A 20,245-nucleotide genomic window follows, 5' to 3' on the forward strand; every position below is an offset into this window, starting at 1 on the left:
TGAATCAGAGGGACTGAATGGCCTCATTCTCTGCTGTCAATGATCTGCTGTAACACTTTGCTGACTTTTGAAGGGCCAAGCAAGCCGGAAACCGAAGATGATGTCGACTGACGTCTCACTGACTAAAAGCCTCGAGGTTAAAGTTGTTTCTGTGTTGATTGCAGTGCAAACTCTGAGTTACAGCCCCGAGAGGGCATTCAACTGACCACAGGGCAGCTGCTATTCTGCAGGATGTGTTATCCTGTGTTTGCTGCCCACATTAGCTCCCAGCCTGACAACGCTAAAAAGGCAAATGCAATGTTCGTCCTGATTTCTCTGCCCCTCCATAGGTCCCACTGTCTCACCATTTTAAAAGTAAAAAATCCTGACCTGCCTTTGAAAGGACCCATAGTGGCCAATCTCACCTTTAACCACACCGAACTCCATCTGCCACAGGCTCCCTCACTCTGGCTGTCAATGTGCCTTTGCAACAAGCAACCTGCTACTATCTACAGTATTTACTCTGCTTCCTGTCACGTCACCCTGGGCTAGTGCACGGTCAATTCCAGCCCCACTGGCCGCAGCACAGGTGAACGTCGATTTTATCTAAAATACACGAGGTCCTTGGTTGAACTCAATAAACTACAGCCACCAGGCTTGTAACAGTATTATACTTAAACGGAGAGAAAATGTAACTTACTATCTAATACCCCTTTCCTATCCCCCCCCCCACCTTACAAAGTACCCCCACTTTCTATATACACACAGAGGGGAAAGGGTGGTGGAAAAGGAAATAAAATATTAATACAAATAATGTATAAGATCTTTGATGCACTGGGATGACTTCTAATCAATGTCTTTCGAAAGTTCAGTCTTTCATTTTGATCCTTCTTCCCTCCAGGCTTGAGATGGTTTTCTCTTGGAGGGTTCTCTACCTTCTCTGCAGACTCAGCATCATTTCAGGTTCACAAGATGTGCCAGGTACTCACTGCTTCCAGAACAATAGTGGAGTTCTGTCACTTCAGCAAGCAGGAGAGAGATAGAGTGCCTTTCACTTCTAAGGTCTAAACTCTTCTGCCCAGTTGTCTCAAAAAGCATCATGCAGGTACCAATCACTTACCGTTGTCGAGCAGAACACCGTCCCCGGCCAACCCACCAGTTGTCAGTTAATCAATCGATCCAACTCCCTCGAAACCTGGTTCCTAAGGTCCACTCTTCTGCCCCCAAACAAAACCTGGGAACACAGTGTCCTGACAAGCAGGGTGGTTAAACCTCGAGTCTTCTGCTTAAAGAAACATTGCGATTATGGGTCCACAGACCAAAATAACACGTAAGAAATGGGAACAAAGGAAATAAACAGGAAAGTGTTTACACTCCAAAGTTAGTGTCATCCACAAACCTAATACATAACTCTCTATTCCATCATCCACGTCAATGTAAACCTTGGTGAAACGTTAGACTGAAACAGACACTTCAACCTCAACAGAAACACGAACACAAACAATAAATCGTGGCTCATATCGTCAACAAGTCAATGGAACAACATTAAATGAGAGGGTGAATTAAAGGTTCTCGTACTAACCCTGTGACTGTGGTTTTGGTATATACAGCTCAAACCGTGCATGCTACTGTGGGATCTGCAGTGGACCTCTCAGCCCCCATTACCTGCCCAGAGTGCCACAATGTGTCCTGGTTCTGGGAGGTGCACCATAACTGTTCTGGAAAGGCAAAAGACTTTCAAAAGTCAGTGTAACGCACAATGACTTACCCGAGACGAGAAGCGATGAAGTCTATCTAGGCTTTATTAAGCGAGACTTGTCCCCAGCAGCTCAGCAACAGAATGACGCTGCGGGGAGAAGCTCGATCTCTTATACTCCGCCTTCAGGGCGGAGCCAGAAGTCGGCAGATCCAACCAGGACCTGGGACCTGTCAGCCAATAGCCTCTCGGCTTCACAGGTACCACATTACCCCTAATCCATACCACCACATTCACCCCTTGTTAAAAAGGAACCCGGCGGGGTGGTGGTTCGCATGGTGGTAGGGGTTTACAAGGCTGGCCCTGGAACAAATTTCGGACTGTGTTAATACAGCTTTAGCCCTACACTGGGCTATGTACAAGTTTGTGAGAACTATTTACAATACGGGCAAAAAAAATGTTTTTTGTTACAGCAACATTCTTGCTTTTCTTGGTGTCACGCGGATTCCACGAGTCGAGCGGGCGGTCTGGTCTTTCTCGTCGATTGCCTCAGCCCCGGTGGTGGTGCAGGTGCTTGCTCGGGTGTTGTCGTCTCCGGGAGCGTTTCGCTGTTTGTTCCTGTTTTACAACCGGGCGGGCACGGGAGGAGGACTGATCCCTCCGGGAAGGGGGCGGTCGCGGGGTGCGCCGGTGGCAGGGAGGGGGTGATCGGTGTCGGGGGTGTGTGCTGCTGGCGGGCGCCAGGTCTCGCAGGGAGACCGTGTCCTGTCGGCCGTCGGGGTACGCCACGTAGGCGTACTGCGGGTTCACGTGGAGAAGGTGGACCCTCTCGACCAACGGGTCCGATTTGTGCGCCCGCACATGTTTCCAGAGCAAGATGGGTCCTGGGGCCGCCAGCCAGGTCGGCAGCGACGTTCCGGAGGAGGACTTCCTGGGGAAGACAAGGAGGCGCTCATGAGGCGTTTGGTTAGTGGTGGTACACAGCAGCGACCGGATGGAGTGGAGAGCGTCCGGGAGGACCTCCTGCCACCGGGAAACTGGGAGATCCCTGGACCGTAGGGCCAGTAGGACGGTCTTCCAGACCGTGCCGTTCTCCCTCTCTACTTGCCCGTTCCCCCGGGAGTTGTAGCTGGTCGTCCTGCTCGAGGCTATGCCCTTGTTGAGCAGGAACTGGCGCAGCTCGTCGCTCATGAAGGAGGACCCCCTGTCGCTATGGATATACGCAGGGAAACCGAACAGTGTGAATATGGTGTCAAGGGCTTTAATGACTGTGGCCGCTGTCATGTCGGGGCAGGGGATGGCGAAGGGGAAACGGGAGTACTCGTCCACCACGTTCAGGAAGTATGTGTTGCGGTCGGTGGGGGGGAGGGGCACTTTGAAATCCAAACTGAGGCGTTCAAAGGGGTGGGAAGCCTTGATCAGGTGCGCTCTATCCGGCCTGAAAAGGTGCGGTTTGCACTCTGCGCAGATGTGGCAGTTCCTGGTGACTGTACGGACCTCCTCCACAGAGTAGGGGAGGTTGCGGGACTTTACGAAATGGTAGAATCGAGTGACCCCCCGGGTGGCAGAGGCCTTCGTGGAGGGCTTGGAGGCGGTATATTTGGTTGGCACATGTGCCGCGGGATAGGGCATCGGACGGCTCGTACAGCTTTCCGGGACGATACAAGATCTCATAGTTAAAGGTGGAGAGCTCGATCCTCCACCTTAAGATCTTGTCATTCTTAATTCTGCCCCGCTGTGCATTATCGAACATAAAGGCTACCGACCGTTGGGCGGTGAGGAGAGTGAATCTCCTACCGGCCAGGTAATGCCTCCAATGTCGCACAGCTTCCACTATGGCTTGGGCTTCCTTTTCCACTGAGGAGTGGCGGATTTCTGAGGCGTGGAGGGTCCGGGAGAAAAAGGCCACGGGTCTGCCCGCTTGGTTAAGGGTGGCCGCCAGAGCTACATCGGATGCGTCGCTCTCGACCTGGAAGGGGAGGGACTCGTCGATGGCGCGCATCGTGGCCTTTGCGATATCCGCTTTGATGCGGCTGAAGGCCTGGCGAGCCTCTGTCGACAGAGGGAAGGTCGTGGTCTGTATTAGCGGGCGGGCCTTGTCTGCGTACTGGGGGACCCACTGGGCGTAATATGAAAAAAAACCCAGGCAGCGTTTCAGGGCCTTGGAGCAGTGGGGGAGGGGAAATTCCATAAGGGGGCGCATGCGTTCGGGGTCGGGGCCTATTACTCCATTGCGCACTACGTATCCCAGGATGGCCAAACGGTTTGTGCTAAAAACGCATTTTTCCTCGTTATATGTGAGGTTCAGGGCGTTAGCGGTCTGAAGTAACTTTTAGAGGTTGGCGTCGTGGTCCTGCTGATCGTGGCCGCAGATGGTTACGTTGTCGAGGTACGGGAACATGGCCTGCAACCCGTGCTGGTCAACCATTCGGTCCATCTCCCGCTGGAAGACCGAGACCCCGTTCGTGACGCCAAATGGGACCCTTAGGAAGTGGTATAGCCGCCCGTCTGCCTCGAAGGCTGTGTACTTGCGGTCACCTGGGCGGACGGGGAGCTGGTGGTAGGCGGACTTGAGGTCCACGGTGGAAAAGACCTTATACTGGGCAATCCGATTGACCATGTCGGATATGCGGGGGAGAGGGTACGCATCTAGCTGAGTGTACCTGTTGATGGTCTGACTATAGTCTACGACCATCCTTTGCTTCTCCCCGGTCTTTACGACTACCACCTGGGCTCTCCAGGGACTATTGCTGGCTTGGATTATGCCTTCCTTCAGCAACCGCTGGACTTCAGACCGGATAAATGTCCGGTCCTGGGCGCTGTACCATCTGCTCCTAGTGGCGACGGGTTCGCAATCTGGGGTGAGGTTTGCAAACAAGGACGGTGGTTCAACCTTAAGGGTTGCAAGGCCTGGGGGGGTTGGGAGGTGTTTGGGATGTGCTGTCCTCGTTCTTCTCCAGGGATTTCGGCGACCCCCCCGGGACTGACACACTGCCGCGTAATGGCCCTTTTTGCCGCAGCTTTTACAAGTAGCTGCGCGGGCCGGGCAGCGCTGCCAGGGGTGTTTCGCCTGTCCGCAAAAATAGCAGCGGGCCCCCCCCGGATGGTCCGGCGCTTTAACCGCGCAAGCTTGCGGGGGGGGGAGTTAGTCGCGACGGGGGTCCACGGAGCCCAAGGGGCTGCCGCGCGGTCAGGGCCGTAGGCGCGGGCGTTTTGGGAGGCCACATCAAGGGAGGCCGCAAGGGCCCGTGCCTCTGAGAGTCCTAGCGGCTCTCTTTCTAAAAGTCTTTGACGAATTTGGGTAGAGTTCATACTGCCACGAATGCGTCACAAATTAGCAGGTCCGTGTGTTCGATCGCGTTCACCGGCGGGCAGCTGCAGCCTCGTCCCAAAATCAGCAGCGCGCCGTAGAATTCCTCGAGCGATTCTCTGGGACTTTGCCGTCTCGTCGCGAGTTGATGGTGCGCGTAGACCTGGTTTACGGGCCGAACGTAGATGCCCTTCAGCAATGCGAGCGCCGTCGGGAAATCCTCTGCGTCTTCTATTAGTGAGTAAATTTCCGGGCTTACCCTCAAATGCAGGACCTGCATTTTCTGCTCTTCCGTGATCCGGCCGGGGGCCGTTCGGAGGTAGCCTTCGAAGCATGCTTGCCAGTGTTTGAATTCGGCCGTCCAGTTCGCTGCATGGGGGCTGATCCGCAGGCACTCCGGGGTGATCCGGAGCTCCATAGTCTTTTAAGCTCGCTTAATAAATTGTAGCGCACAATGACTTACGCGAGACGAGAAGCGATGAAGTCTATCTAGGCTTTATTAAGCGAGACTTGGCCCCAGCAGCTCAGTAACAGAATGAGGCTGCGGGGAGAAGCGCGAGCTCTTATACTCCGCCTTCAGGGCGGAGCCAGAAGTCGGCAGATCCAACCAGGACCCGGGACCTGTCAGCCAATAGCCTCTCGGCTTCACAGGTACCACATTACCCCTAATACATACCACCACAGTCAGTGACTGCGCTGAACTCCAGCCACATGTCCAGGGATCCAAGCTGCTGCACCAAGACGGCTGCACATCCTGGCTGACCGCAGCACGTGGATCGATGGCGTGGAGTTTACCGATGTCAGGAACTTGACCTGTGACCAGAAGAGGAATGAAAGTCTCACAGACGCATTGTTCCAACTCACAGCAGCGAAAGGTAAAGGGGCCATTCTGTAAAAAGGGGGAGGACTTGAGCAGAATGGTGAGGTGGGCACACGTCCAAGCGCTCTCACGTCGGAGTCACAAGGTTCTGGGGTCAAGTCCCACTTCAAATACTGGAGCCACAAAAATTAACGTTGATCTTCCAGTCTAGTACTGAGGGAGCACTGCGCTGTCACAGGGTCAGTACTGAGGAGTGCTGTGCTGTCAGAGGGTCAGTACTGAGGGAGTGCTGCGCTGTCAGAGGGTCAGTACTGAGGGAGTGCTGCACTGTCAGAGGGGCAGTACTGAGGGAGTGCTGCACTGTCAGAGGGGCAGTACTGAGGAGTGCTGTGCTGTCAGAGGGTCAGTACTGAGGGAGTGCTGCGCTGTCAGAGGGTCAGTACTGAGGGAGTGCTGCACTGTCAGAGGGGCAGTACTGAGGGAGTGCTGCACTGTCAGAGGGGCGGTACTGAGGGAGCGCTGCACTGTCACAGGGTCAGTACTGAGGAGTGCTGCGCTGTCAGAGGGTCAGTACTGAGGGAGCACTGCGCTGTCAGAGGGTCAGTACTGAGGGAGCACTGCGCTGTCACAGGGTCAGTACTGAGGAGTGCTGCGCTGTCAGAGGGTCAGTACTGAGGGAGCACTGCGCTGTCAGAGGGTCAGTACTGAGGGAGTGCTGCACTGTCAGAGGGTCAGTACTGAGGGAGTGCTGCACTGTCAGAGGGACAGTACTGAGGGAGTGCTGCACTGTCAGAGGGTCAGTACTGAGGGAGTGCTGCACTGTCAGAGGGTCAGTACTGAGGAAGTGCTGCACTGTCAGAGGGTCAGCACTGAGGGAGTGCTGCACTATCAGAGGGGCAGTACTGAGGGAGTGCTGCACTGTCAGAGGGTCAGTACTGAGGGAGTGCTGCACTGTCAGAGAGTCAGTACTGAGGGAGTGCTGCACTGTCAGAGGGGCAGTACTGAGGGAATGCTGCACTGTCAGAGGGTCAGTACTGAGGGAGTGCTGCACTGTCAGAGGGTCAGTACTGAGGGAGTGCTGCACTGTCAGAGGGTCAGTGCTGAGGGAGTGCTGCACTGTCAGAGGGTCAGTACTGAGGGAGTGCTGCACTGTCAGAGGGTCAGTAATGAGGGAGCAATGCGCTGTCATAGGGTCAGTGCTGAGGGAGCGCTGCACTGTCAGAGGGTCAGTACTGAGGGAGTGCTGCACTGTCAGAGGGTCCGTACTGAGGGAGTGCTGCACTGTCAGAGGGTCAGTACTGAGGGAGCACTGCGCTGTCAGAGGGGCAGTACTAAGGGAGTGCTGCACTGTCAGAGGGTCAGTGCTGAGGGAGTGCCGCACTGTCAGAGGGTCAATACTAAGGGAGTGCTGCACTGTCAGAGGGTCAGTGCTAAGGGAATGCCGCACTGTCAGAGGGTCAGTACTGAGGGAATGCTGCACTGTCAGAGGGGCAGTACTGAGGGAGTGCTGCACTGTCAGAGGGTCAGTACTGAGGGAGTGCTGCACTGTCAGAGGGTTAGTACTGAGGGAGTGCTGGACTGTCAGAGGGTCAGTAGTGAGGGAGTGCCGCACTGTCAGAGGGGCAGTACTGAGGGAGTGCCGCACTGTCAGAGGAGCAGTACTGAGGGAGTGCCGCACTGTCAGAGGGGCAGTACTGAGGGAGTGCCGCACTGTCAGAGGGGCAGTACTGAGGGAGTGCCGCACTGTCAGAGGGGCAGTACTGAGGGAGTGCTGCACTGTCAGATGGTCAGTACTGAGGGAGTGCTGCACTGTCAGATGGTCAGTACTGAGGGAGTGCTGCACTGTCAGAGGGTCAGTACTGAGGGAGCGCTGCACTGTCAGAGGGTCAGTACTGAGGAAGTGCCGCACTGTCAGATGGTCAGTACTGAGGGAGTGCTGCACTGTCAGAGGGTCAGTACAGAGGGAGTGCTGCATTGTCAGAGGGGCAGTACTGAGGGAGTGCTGCACTGTCAGAGGGTCAGTAATGAGGAAGTGCCGCACTGTCAGAGGGGCAGTACTGAGGGAGTGCTGCACTGCCAGAGGGTCAGTACTGACGGAGTGCCGCACTGTCAGAGGGGCAGTACTGACGGAGTGCCGCACTGTCAGAGGGGCATAGAACATAGAACATAGAACATTACAGCGCAGTACAGGCCCTTTGGCCGTCGATGTTGCGCCGACCTGTGAAACCACTCTAAAGCCCATCTACACTATTCCCTTATCATCCATATGTCTATCCAATGACCATTTGAATGCCCTTAGTGTTGGCAAGTCCACTACTGTTGCAGGCAGGGCATTCCACGCCCTTACTACTCTCTGAGTAAAGAACCTGCCTCTGACATCTGTCCTATATCTATCTCCCCTCAATTTAAAGCCATGTCCCCTCGTGCTAGACATCACCATCCGAGGAAAAAGGCTCTCACTGTCCACCCTATCCAATCCTCTGATCATCTTGTATGCCTCAATTAAGTCACCTCTTAACCTTCTTCTGTCTAACGAAAACAGCCTCAAGTTCCCTCAGCCTTTCCTCATAAGATCTTCCCTCCATACCAGGCAACATTCTGGTAAATCTCCTCTGCATCCTTTCCAATGCCTCCACATCCTTCCTATAATGCGGCGACCAGAATTGCACGCAATACTCCAAATGCGACCGCACCAGAGTTTTGTACAGCTGCAACATGATCTCATTAGTCCGAAACTCAATCCCTTTACCAATAAAAGCTAACACACCGTACGCCTTCTTAACAACCCTCTCAACCTGGGTGGCAACTTTCAGGGATCTATGTACATGGACACCGAGATCTCTCTGCTCATCCACACTCCAAGAATCTTACCATTAGCCCAGTACTCTGTCTTCCTGTTATTCCTTCCAAAATGAATCACCTCACACTTTTCTGCATGAGGCACCCTCAATAATGACGCTTAGAGATTAAACGGTAAAGAAGGCTTTATTAGACTAATAACTATGCTAGAGCTAGAGACGAGAGCTGACTGTTGCACAGACCATGAGGCAGCCCTTTATGTATGGCTCCCAGATGGGCGGAGCCTGGGGCGGAGTCCCTCGGGTTCCAAGCCCGGTCTTAAAGGGGACATCACCTTACATGATGATAGGGCAGTAACCGTTCATCACATTCACCCCCTGTTTAAAAAAGAGTCCGGCAGGGGTGAAGTGCCATCATAGGTCCATCCGTCTCGGTGGCCGGATCGTCCTCCTCGACCTCCTCAATTCGGGCGGTGGTGCGGCGGGCACGGACGTCCCGGTTGAGGGCACATCCGGAGGCACAGAGGTCGGAGCTTCGATTCGGAACGGGGCAGGGGAAGTAGGCAGGTCTGGGGGTAGCGGTGCCGGCGCCGGCGGGGTGTGTAAAGGGGGGATGCAAGGGGGGGCACACGGTAGGGGCTCACCAACGGGTGGTAGGGCCGGAAGGGGGTGTGTTGTAGGGGGCGACGGGTCCTGCAGGGGTGCGGCGCAGGAAGGGGCGTCTGTGGTGGAGAATCCAGTGGGTGCCAGATCCCGGAGGGAAACCGTATCTTGCCTGCCGTCGGAGTACTCCACGTTGGCGTAACTGGGGTTGGCGTGGAGCAGTCGGACCTTTTCAACTAGGGGGTGCGTTTTATGGCTCCTCGTGTACCTCCGGAGAAGAACAGGTCCCGGAGCCGTCAGCCAAGGTGGAAGCGAGACCCCGGAGGTAGACTTCCTGGGGAAGAGAAACAATCGGTTTTGAGGGGTCTCATTCGTGGCCGTGCAGAGGAGTGACCTAATGGAGTGTAGGGCATCGGGTAGGACCTCCTGCCAGCGGGTGGTTGGGAGATTTCTCGACCGCAGGGCCAGAAGGACAGCCTTCCACACTGCCGCGTTCTCCCTCTCCACCTGCCTGTTTCCCCGCGGGTTATAGCTGGTCGTTCTGCTCGAGGCGATGCCTTTGCTGAGCAAATACTGACGCAGTTCATCGCTCATGAACGATGTACCCTGGTCGCTGTGGATATAAGCGGGGAAACCGAACAGGGTGAAGATGCTGTGCAGTGCCTTAATCACCGTGGCTGAGGTCATGTCAGTGCAGGGAATGGCGAATGGGAAACGGGAGAACTCATCGATAACGGTGAGGAAATAGGCATAACGTTTGGTGGACGGGAGGGGCCCCTTGATTTCCACGCTCAGTCGCTCAAAGGGGCCTGAGGCCTTCACGAGCCGAACCTTGTCTGGCCGATAGAAGTGCGGTTTGCACTCCGCACAGACTTGGCAGGCCCTGACCATGGCCTTGACCTCCTTGGTTGAGTAAGGTAGGTTGCGGGACTTGTTGAAATGGACGAGCCGGGTAACCCCCGGGTGGCAGAGGTCATTGTGGATGGCTTGCAGGCGGTCCTCCTGCGCATTGGCGCATGTGCTGCGGGACAGGGCATCTGGGGGCTCGTGGAGCTCCCCTGGACGATTCTTGATATCGTACGAGTAGGTGGAGAGTTCGATCCTCCACCTCAAAATGTTATCGTTTTTTATTTTGCCCCGTTGCGTGTTATCGAACATATAGGCGACCGACCGTTGGTCGGTGACGAGGGTAAACCTCCTACCGGCTAGGGAGTGTCTCCAGCACCGTACAGCCTCCACAATGGCTTGTGCCCCCTTTTCGACTGCAGAGTGTCGAACCTCGGAGGCGGTGAGAGTTCGGGAGAAGAACGCTACTGGTCTGCCTCCTTGATTGAGGGTAGCAGCCAGGGCGATGTCTGATGCATCGCTCTCTACCTGGAAAAGGATGGTTTTGTCCACCGCGTGCATGGCGGCCTTGATGATGTCGGCATTGATGCGGTTGAAGGCCAATTGAGCCTCAGCCGAGAGGGGAAAAGTGGTGGTCTTTCGGAGTGGGTGGGCTTTGTCCGCATACTTGGGGACCCACTGGGCATAATAGGAGAAAAGCCCCAAGCACCGTTTGAGGGCCTTGAGGCTGCGGGGGAGAGGGAGTTCCTTAAGGGGCACATGCGGTCGGAGTCGGGACCTAGGACCCCGTCTTCCACGACATAGCCGAGGATGGCCAGCTGGGTGGTGTGGAAAACGCATTTGCCCTCGTTATAGGTCAGGTTAAGGGCTCGGGCGGTCTGGAGGAACTTTTTGAGGTTAGCGTCATGGTCCTGCTGATCATGGCCGCAGATGGTGGCATTGTCCAAGTACGGGTATGTAGCCCGCAAACCGTACTGGTCCACCATTTGGTCCATTGCCCTTTGAAAGGCGGAGACCCCATTTGTGACACCAAAGGGGACCCTGAGGAAGTGGAAGAGCTGGCCGGCTGCTTCGAAGGCAGTATAGAGGTGGTCTTTTGGTCGGATGGGGAGCTGGTGGTAGGCAGATTTGAGGTCGACCGTGGAAAAGACTCTGTATTGGGCGATCCGATTTACCATTTCCGCGATGCGAGGAAGGGGGTACGCATCAAGCTGCGTGAATCGGTTTATGGTCTGGCTATAATCCACGACCATCCGTTTCTTCTCCCCGGACCGGACTACCACCACTTGTGCTCTCCAAGGGCTGTTGCTAGCCTCGATGACCCCCTCTCCCAGTAAACGCTGGACCTCTGACTTGATAAAAGCCATATCTTGGGCACTGTAGCGCCGGCTCCTGGTGGCGACGGGCTTACAGTCAGGAGTGAGGTTCGCGAATAGCGAGGGGGGTGCGACTTTCAGTGTCGCAAGGCAGCACACCGTGAGGGGGGGGCAAGGGTCCGTCGAACTTCAGTGTCAGGCTTCAGTGGCTGCACTGGAAATCCAGTCCGAGCAGCAGGGGGGCACAGAGGTGAGGGAGGATATAAAATTTGAAATGGGTGTTTTTGGCGCCCTGGATCGAGAGATCCACAATACAGTACCCCGTGATTTGTACCGAGTGGGACCCAGATGCGAGGGCTATGGTTTGGGATGTGGGATGGGTGCGTAGGGAGCAGCGCCTTACCGTTTCAGGGTGGATAAAGCTCTCCGTGCTCCCAGAGACGAAGAGGCATGCAGTGTCGTGCCCGTTGACCTGGACCTGCATCATGGAGTTCTGCGGGTGTTTTGGCCGAGTTTGATCGAGGGTGATCGCACCCAGTCGCGGGTAGTCAGAGTCCTCAGCCGAGTCGGACTCGTAAAATGGCCGTCGCTGCCGGCTGCGCGTGTCGGGTCGAGAAGATGGCCGCCGACAAGATGGCCACTCCCATGATTCGCACGAGGCTGATGACGCGTCAGAAGAGGGCGTGTTGGGTCGGTGCGCAGCAGCATTGCGAGGCCTGCGGGCCCGAGAGCCTGATTTTCGGGCCGGCTGTCCTTTGATTTTCTGGCCCCTGGGTCTGGCCAGGCAGACCCTCTCAAAGTGCCCTTTCTTCCCGCAGTCGCTGCAGATCGCGGAGCAGGCTGGGCAGCGTGGGCGTGGGTGCTGACCCTGCCCGCAGAAGTAGCATGGTGTGCCCCCATGGTGAGCGGGTCGACACGTGGCGCAGGCCTATAATACGGTTCTGAGGAAGTCCGGGGGGGGGCTGGCAGAGTCCGCGGGGTACGTACCCAAGTTATGTCGGTCCACCGCCAGCGAGGAGGCGAGCGCTAGTGTCTCCTGGAGGTCGTTTGCCCGTTTTCGAGCAGCCGCTGCCGGATGTAGGTCAAGCGGATGCCGGACACGAAAGCGTCCCTGATGTGCAGGTTCATATGGACTTCCCCTGTCACATCCTGATGGTCACAGTCCCTGGCAAGCGCGGTGAGTTTTTCAACAAACTCGTCGAGCGATTCCCCCGAGCGCTTCCGGCAGGTAGAGAGCAGATGCTGGGCGTGCACCTCATTGATGGGTTTGACAAACCGCTTGCGGAGCAACTCGATCGCCTCATCATAAGTCGTCGCCTTTTCGAGCGTGGCGGAGATTCTGTGACTCACCCGGGCGTGGAGTAGACGCAGCTTGCGTGGCCCCAGGATGGGAGTATCTGGGGAGTCCAGGTAGGCCTCGAAGCACCGCAGCCAGTATTTAAACATTTCCTTTGCCTCCGGCGTTCGTGCTTCCAGATTGAGCTTCTCTGGTTTTAGGCCTGCGTCCATCCTGAATCTAGTTTAGTCTAATAAATTGAGGTACCCTCAATAATGACGCTTAGAGATTAAACTGTAAAGAAGGCTTTATTAGACTAATAACTATGCTAGAGCTAGAGACGAGAGCTGACTGTTACACAGACCATGAGGCAGCCCTTTATGTATGGCTCCCAGATGGGCGGAGCCAGAGGTGGAATCCCCAGGGTTCCAAGCCCAGTCTTAAAGGGAACATCACCTTACATGACGATAAGGCAGTAACCGTTCATCACACTGCATTAAACTCCATTTGCCCCCTCTCAGCCCAGCGCTGCAGCTTATCTATGTCCCTCTGTAACTTGTAACATCCTTCCGCACTGTCCACAACTCCACCGACTTTAGTGAATCTGCAAATTTACTCACCCATCCTTCTACGCCCTACTCCAGGTCATTTATAAAAATGACAAACAGCAGCGGCCCCAAAACAGATCCTTGTGGTACACCACTAGTAACTGGACTCCTGTCTGAACATTTCCCATCAACCACCACCCTTTGTCTTCTTCCAGCTAGCCAATTTCTGATCCAAACTGCTAAACCACCCTGAATCCCATGCCTCCGTATTTTCTGGTGTAGCCTACCGTGGGCAGTACTGAGGGAGTGCTGCACTGTTAGAGGGGCAGTACTGAGGGAGTGCTGCACTGTCCGAGGGTCAGTACTGAGGAAGTGCTGCATTGTGAGGGTCAGTACTCAGGGAGTGCTGCACTGTCAGAGGGTCAGTACTGAGGGAGTGCTGCACTGTCACAGGGTCAGTACTGAGGGAGTGCTGCACTGTCACAGGGGCAGTACTGAGGGAGTGCTGCTCTATCAGAGGGTCAGTACCGAGGGAGTGCTGCACTGTCAGAGGGGCGGTACTGAGGGAGAGCTGCACTGTCAGAGGGTCAGTACTGAGGGAGTGCTGCACTGTCAGAGGGGCAGTACTGAGGGAGTGCTGCAGTGTCCCAGGGTCAGTCCTGAGGGAGTGCTGCAGTGTCACAGGGTTAGTACTGAGGGAGTGCTGCACTGTCAGAGGGGCAGTACTGAGGGAGTGCTGCACTGTCAGAGGGGCAATACTGAGGGAGTGCACCACTGTCACAGGGCAGTGGTGGGTGTAGCGCACAATGACTTACGAGAGAGACGAATAGAGATGAAGTCGATGAGGCTTTATTAAGCGTGACTTGTTCCCCGCAGTTCAGCAACAGACTGGAGCGGCAGGGAGAAGCCCGGGTTCTTATACTCCGCCTTCAGGGCGGAGCTAGGGGTCAACAGCCAACCAGGACCCGGGATCTGTCAGCCAATAGCATCACGGCTTCACAGTCCCACATGATCCCTAATACATACTACCACATTCACCCCTTGTTAAAAATGAAACCGGCAGGGTGGTGGTTCGCATGGTGGTAGGGGATTACAAGGCTGGTCCCGGGAGGAAAAAATTTTGGGGCATGTCATTACAATCTTAGCCCTACACTGGGCTATGTACAGGGTTTGTGAACTATTTACAATATTCGTAAGAGGAAAAGAACATTTTCGTTACAGTCCAACAACATTCTTGTGTTACACCGATGCCACGAGTTGAGCGGGCGGTCTGGTCTTCCTTGTCGATCGCCTCAGCCCCGGTGGTGGTGCAGGTGCTTGTTCCAGCGTTGTCATCTCCGGGAGCTTTTCGGTGTCTGTTTCTGTTTCACTCCTGGTCGGACACGGGAGGAGGACCGGTCCTCCCGGGAAGGGGGCGGTCGCGGGGTGCACCGGTGGCAGGGAGGGGGTGATCGGTGTCGGGGGGGTGTGCGTGTTGCCGGCGGGCGCAAGGTCTCGCAGGGAGACCGTGTCCTGTCGGCCGTCGGGGTACGCCACGTAGGCGTACTGCGGGTTCGCATGGAGGAGGTGAACCCTCTCGACCAACGGGTCCGACTTGTGCACCCGCACATGTTTCCGGAGCAATATGGGTCCTGGGGCCGCCAGCCAGGTCGGCAGCGACGTTCCGGAGGAGGACTTCCTGGGGAAGACAAGGAGGCGCTCATGGGGCGTTTGGTTAGTGGTGGTACACAGCAGCGACCGGATGGAGTGGAGAGCGTCCGGGAGGACCTCCTGCCACCGTGAAACTGGGAGAGCCCTGGACCGTAGGGCCAGTAGGATGGTCTTCCAGACCGTGCCGTTCTCCCTCTCTACTTGCCCGTTCCCCCGGGGGTTGTAGCTGGTCGTCCTGCTCGAGGCTATACCCTTGCTGAGCAGGAACTGGCGCAGCTCGTCACTCATGAAGGAGGACCCCCTGTCGTTATGGATATATGCGGGGCAACCGAACAGTGTGAATATGGTGCTAAGGGCTTTAATGACTGTGGCCGCTGTCATGTCGGGGCAGGGGATGGCGAAGGGGAAACGGGAGTACTCGTCCACCACGTTCAGGAAGTATGTGTTGCGGTCGGTGGAGGGGAGGGGCCCTTTGAAATCCAGACTGAGGCGTTCAAAGGGACGGGAGGCCTTGATCAGGTGTGCTCTATCCGGCCTGAAAAAGTGCGGTTTGCACTCTGCGCAGATGTGGCAGTTCCTTGTGACTGTACGGACCTCCTCCACAGAGTAGGGGAGGTTGCGGGACTTTATAAAATGGTAGAACCGAGTGACCCCCGGGTGGCAGAGGTCCTCGTGGAGGGCTTGGAGACGGTCTATTTGTGCGTTGGCACATGTGCCGCGGGATAGGGCATCGGACGGCTCGTTCAGCTTTCCGGGACGGTACAGGATCTCATAGTTGAAGGTGGAGAGCTCGATCCTCCACCTTAAGATCTTGTCATTTTTAATTTTGCCCCGCTGTGCATTATCGAACATGAAAGCTACCGACCGTTGGTCAGTGAGGAGAGTGAATCTCCTGCCGGCCAGGTAATGCCTCCAATGTCGCACAGCTTCCACTATGGCTTGGGCTTCCTTTTCCACAGAGGAGTGGCGGATTTCTGAGGCGTGGAGGGTTCGGGAGAAAAAGGCCACGGGTCTGCCCGCTTGGTTAAGGGTGGCCGCTAGATCTACATCGGAGGCGTCGCTCTCGACCTGGAAGGGGAGGGACTCGTCGATGGCGCGCATCATGGCCTTTGCGATATCCGCTTTGATTCGGCTGAAGGCCTGGCGAGCCTCTGTCGACAGGGGGAAGGTAGTAGTCTGTATTAGTGGGCGGGCCTTGTCTGCATACTGGGGGACCCACTGGGCGTAATATGAAAAAAAACCCAGGCAGCGTTTCAGGGCTTTGGAGCAGTGGGGGAGGGAAAATTCCATGAGGGGGCGCATGCGTTCGGGGTCGGGGCCTATTATCCCATTGCGTACTACGTATCCCAGGATGGCCAGCCGGTTTGTGCTAAACACGCACTTTTCCTCGTTGTCTGTGAGGTTCAAGGCGTTAGCGGTCTGGAGAAACGTTTGGAGGTTGGCGTCGTGGTCCTGCTGATCGTGGCCGCAGATGGTTACGTTGTCGAGATACGGGAACGTGGCCTGCAACCCGTGTTGATCAACCATTCGGTCCATCTCCCGTTGGAAGACCGGGACCCCGTTTGTGACGCCAAATGGGACCCTTAGGAAGTGGTATAGACGCCCGTCTGCCTCGAAGGCGGTGTACTTGCGGCCACCTGGGCGGATGGGCGGCTGGTGGTAGGCGGACTTGAGGTCCACGGTGGAGAAAACCTTATATTGGGCAATCCGATTTACCATGTCGGATATGAGGGAGTGAGGGTACGCATCTAGCTGTGTGTACCTGTTGATGGTCTGGCTATAGTCTATGACCATCCTTTGCTTCTCCCCGGTCTTTACTACTACCACCTGTGCTCTCCAGGGACTATTGCTGGCCTGGATTATGCCTTCCTTCAGCAACCGCTGGACTTCGGACCGAATAAATATCCGGTCCTGGGCGCTGTACCGTCTGCTCCTAGTGGCGACGGGTTTGCAATCCGGGGTGAGGTTTGCAAACAAGGGTGGCGGTTCAACTTTGAGGGTTGCGAGGCCGCAGATAATGAGTGGGGGTATTGGGCCGCCGAATTGAAACGTTAGGCTCTGCAGGTTGCACTGGAAATCTAATCCCAGTAATGTGGGCGCGCAGAGTTGGGGAAGGACGTAGAGCCTGTAGTTTTTAAACTCCCTCCCTTGCACCGTTAGGGTCACTATGCAGAACCCTTTGATCTCTACGGAGTGGGATCCTGCAGCTAGGGAAATCTTTTGCGTACTGGGACGGATGGTCAAAAATCAGCGTCTTACTGTGTCGGGGTGGATGAAGCTTTCGGTGCTCCCGGAGTCGATCAGGCATGGTGTCTCGTGTCCGTTGATCAGCACCGTTGTTGTCATCGTCTGGAGCGTCCGGGGCCGTGCTTGATCCAGCGTCACCGAGGCCAGATGTGGTCGTAGTGTCTCAGCGTCTTCTTCGGACCCCGTGGAGCCGTCGATGCTGGGGTCCTTTGTTGTCATTCAAGATGGCGGCGTCCATGAATTGCACGCGGCCGGGGGTGGACAAAATGGCCGCCCCCACGGATCGCACGTGGTCGGGAGTGGACAAAATGGCCGCCCCCATGCATCGCACATGGCTAGGGGGTCACAAGATGGCGGCGCCCATCCTCCCCTTGTGGTGGCCGGGACCCAAAATGGCGGCGCCCGCGGGTCGCACATGGGGCGCTGGGGGAGTTGGGGAGCGTTTGGGATGCGCTGGACTCTTTCTTCTCCGGGGACAGCGGCGACCCCCCGGGACCGGCACACAGCCGCGAAATGGCCCTTTTTGCCGCAGCTCTTGCAAATCGCTGCGCGGGCCGGGCAGCGCTGCCGGGGGTGTTTCGCCTGCCCGCAGAAATAGCAGCGGGCCCCCCCGGGATGATCTGGCGTCATAACCGCGCAAGCCTGTGAGGGAGGGGGGGGTTTGTCGCAACGGGGGTCCACGGAGCCCAAGGGGCTGCCGCGCGGTCGGGGCCGTAGGCGTGGGCGTTTTGCGAGGCCACATCTAGGGAAGCTGCGATGGCCCGTGCCTCTGAGAGTCCTAGCGACTCTTTTTCTAAAAGTCTTTGGCGGATTTGGGGAGAGTTCATACCTGCCACAAACGCATCGCGAATTAACATGTCTGTGTGTTCAGTCGCGTTTACCGGCGGGCAGCTGCAGCCCCGTCCCAAAATTAGCAGCGCGGCGTAGAACTCCTCTAACGATTCTCCGGGACTTTGCCGTCTCGTTGCGAGTTGGTAGCGTGCGTAGACCTGGTTCACTGGGCGAACGTAGACGCTCTTTAGTGCTGCGAGCGCCGTCGGGAAATCCTCTGCGTCTTCTATGAGAGGGTAAATTTCCGGGCTTACCCTTGAGTGCAGGACCTGCAGTTTCTGGCCTTCTGTGATCTGGCCGGGGGCCGTTCGGAGGTAGCCTTCGAAACAAGCTTGCCAGTGTTTAAAAACTGCTGCTGAGTTCACTGCGTGGGGGCTGATCCGCAGGCATTCCGGGGCGATCCTGAGCTCCATAGTCCTTTAAGCACGCTTAATAAATTGTAGCGCACAATGACTTACGAGAGAGACGAATAGAGATGAAGTCGATGAGGCTTTATTAAGCGTGACTTGTTCCCCGCAGTTCAGCAACAGACTGGAGCGGCGGGGAGAAGCCCGGGTTCTTATACTCCGCCTTCAGGGCGGAGCTAGGGGTCAACAGCCAACCAGGACCCGGGATCTGTCAGCCAATAGCATCACGGCTTCACAGTCCCACGTGACCCCTAATACATACTACCACAGTGGGCAAGTGCTGTATTGTTGGAGGGTCAGCACTGAGAGAGTACCGTACTGTCAGAGGGGCTGTACTGAGCGAGCCTGAATTGCCTTCCCAGACTGAGCGTTGTCTCTCAAACAGGTATCATTGTGTCCGATTTACACCCAGAAAACGAGCGCCACACAAACAAACAAACTTCTTCCCCAGAGTGAAAAATGGCTGCCATTCCTACACAAAATGGCCTCCCTGTTTTCCGATGTAACAATTACTGCACGTCAAAGTAACAACATTCAAATGCATTAAAAGAAAACACCACACTACCCCGACTCTGTGTGTGAGTCGCTGTGAGATGTTTGTCAGCTGTGATGCGGTGCGATACAAATGCATGTACGTCTGGTTCCTTGCAGTTGGAGCTGTGCCCCATGGTCCTCTTGCAGAAGGACAGACTGTGACTCTGTTCTGTCGAGTGTCATTGGCCCTTTCTGTGCCATCTATAGTCAGGAGAAACTCGGCCAATAGCAGCCACCCTGAGAATGCCAGCAAGAGTCAAGCGTCCGCAGTCCGGACAGTCAGGAATATCAGGCCGGGTGAAGACAAATGGAAATGTGTGATTGGGAATGGGAAATACACAATTGAATACCAGCTCCTGGTTATTGGTATGTATTGAACATATTGATCTTTTGCCAAAGGTAATTTTCAATGTTTGTATTATTAAATGCACACACAAACATATGGGGGGAAATAACTTAGTGCCCAAAACACATGAGGAACCTCCTCACAGAGGCACTTCTCACCTCAGTCAGTCTACCTACCAGCCCACGGGTGTGGTGGCAGCTGTTCCCCCAACTATTGATGTTTCCTTTCATTCCCAAAGCTCTAGGTCCCAGCAGAGTCTGTGTCTATCCCCGCAGATTCCCAGCACAGTTGTAGCTTGGTCCAAGCAGAGACTGAGCAGACCCCCAGCAGAACATCATCAGACCCCCATCAGCTTCCCGACATGGTCCCAGCGGAGCTTGTGGATGTTCCATCAGAGTCCCATCAGAGTCCCAACATGGTCGCAGCAGAGTTTGTGGATGTTCCAGCAGAGTCCCATCAGATTCCCAGCATGGTTCCAGCAGAGTTTTTGGATGTTCCAGCAGAGTCCAGGGGCGAGATTCTCCGACCACCTGCTGGGTCGGAGAATCCCCGGGGGCTGGCGTGAATCCCGCCCCCGCCGGTTGGCGGGCCCCCCGCGCGATTCTCCGGCCCGGATGGGCCGAAGTCCCGCCGCTAAAATGCCTGTCCCGCCGGCGTAGATTAAACCACCTACCTTACCGGCGGGACAAGGCGGCGCGGGCGGGCTCCATGGTCCTGGGGGGGGGGGGGGCGCGGGGCGATCTGGCCCCGGGGGGTGCCCCCACGGTGGCCTGGCACGCGATCGGGGCCCACCAATCCGCAGGCGGGCCTGTGCCGTGGGGGCACTCTTTCCCTTCCGCCTCCGCCACGGTCTCCACCATGGCGGAGGCAGAAGAAACTCCCTCCACTGCGCATGCGCGGGAATGCCGTCAGCGGCCGCTGACGCCCCCGCGCATGCGCCGCCCGGAGATGTCATTTCCGCACCAGCTGGCGGGACGGAAATTCGTCCGGCGTCGGCCTAGCCCCTCAATGTTGGGGCTCGGCCCCCAAAGATGCGGA

The sequence above is a fragment of the Scyliorhinus torazame genome, chromosome 7 (assembly GCF_047496885.1).
Source record: "Scyliorhinus torazame isolate Kashiwa2021f chromosome 7, sScyTor2.1, whole genome shotgun sequence".
In the NCBI taxonomy this organism is placed as follows: Eukaryota; Metazoa; Chordata; class Chondrichthyes; order Carcharhiniformes; family Scyliorhinidae; genus Scyliorhinus; species Scyliorhinus torazame.